Source organism: Triticum aestivum, chromosome 6D (genome assembly GCF_018294505.1).
Source record: "Triticum aestivum cultivar Chinese Spring chromosome 6D, IWGSC CS RefSeq v2.1, whole genome shotgun sequence".
NCBI lineage: Eukaryota > Viridiplantae > Streptophyta > Magnoliopsida > Poales > Poaceae > Triticum > Triticum aestivum.
In genome coordinates this window covers 173,006,621-173,008,303 of record NC_057811.1, presented here as the reverse complement: position 1 = coordinate 173,008,303, position 1,683 = coordinate 173,006,621, and positions in this window count along the sequence as shown.

The window sequence follows — 1,683 nt, the reverse complement described above, 5'->3', positions numbered from 1 at the left end:
AACGATAGATGTTTGTTTGGCTTGCAGACTCCATGGATTTATCCGAACTTGGTTCGTCGACAAGGGAAATTCTGCAATGCTTGCGAGGTTGACCGAGTGTTAGAATGCAAGATTCGCTAAACCATATACAAGGTAATGATTTGGGTGCGGGATGGATTGATCACCATACCGACTTACCCTTATTATTCGCTTTGCTATACGGGATGGTAAATCTGAGTGACCTACCTATAGTAGAGAGACGACGATCAAAACCTTGTTTGAACCTTAGAATGGTATAAGAATGTTTCCCTTGTACACGGCAGTTGTTGCCAACCATAGGTTATACGGTGAGGTTCAACCCAGACCCATTTCCTGCAGGAGAAACCGTAAATTGTTGACCACCATGAGATATCGATAGTTGTTTAGTTTTGGCGCCAGGCCCGTCAGCTAAGAAGACCGAGTCATGGAAGAACCTTACCAAGATGAAAGGACAGAAGAATTGAGGAAAAAGGTTATGTCACTACCGGAAGAGCCCAGAGAAGGAATTTTCTGAGAATCTGAGAAGACTGACACAGTCAAAGATGGATGGAATATCTGAGTTTTGATGGAACCGTAACCATGCTTTTAAGGGTGGTAGCACCCAAACCCCTGAGATGATCGATGGATTTTGAGAAGACCCCCAAACCCTAACCTATTTCTTGCTAGCCTCTCCGAATCTCGAGGACGAGATTCATTTTAAGGGTGGTAGGTTTGTAACATCCCAAAATTCTAAATTTTGGAATGTTATAATAAACAAATAGATTGGGCTGATTGTTTGATTGATTGACTGAAAGTGAGTGGAATTCGAAATCTTTTGAAAGTTAAATGAGAGAGAATAAAAGGACTTTCCCAAACTTTCATTTTGCTTTTATGATCTCCATGAATTCAAATTCTCTTCACCACAAAACCCTGGAGAGAAGATGACATGACTTCTTCCATTTATTTAAATGACAAGGGGGTGTTGAAAATATTTGAATATCATTTGAAAATATTTTCCAATTCTGAAACTTTATGCAACTCAATGATTTTCACGAGAGAAGATAAAATGACTTCTTCAAAACAAATGAAATATGAGTTGGGAGTTTCAAAGGATTTATTCAAAGTCCCATTGCAATTATTTTTCAATATTGGAGTTATTTGAGTTTTATTCAAATTATTTTTCTCCAAAAATAAAATATACAGAAAATAGGGTAACATGATTCCCTACATCAGAAAATTGGAGAAAAATAAATTTGAAATCATTTTGGTATTTTTAAAATGATTTTTATTGGATTTTATTAAGGCAGTAGCACTGTTGGATTTATTAAAATTTGTGAGGATTTTATTTGACTTCACAAAAATGTTCACGTTGTAGGAAATCTTTTTCTGAAAATTTTGATATATTATATGCCTATATAATATTTTTATTTATTTCGTTTTATTATTTTTCTTTGACTGAGAAATGTTTTATAAAAAAAATGTTTAAAAAAAATGACCGACCGGACCGGGCCGGCCCAGCTAGCCAGCCAGGCCGCGGCCCAGCCGGCCCACGCGCCCGCACCGCCGCCTCCGACTCCGGGAGGAGTTCGCCGCCCGCACGCCTCCCGAGCGCAGCCACCGCGCCGTGCCGCCACCGGTCTCCCCTTGCCCTCCTCCAAGCCGCGCCCTCCCCTGGCCTTTATAAGG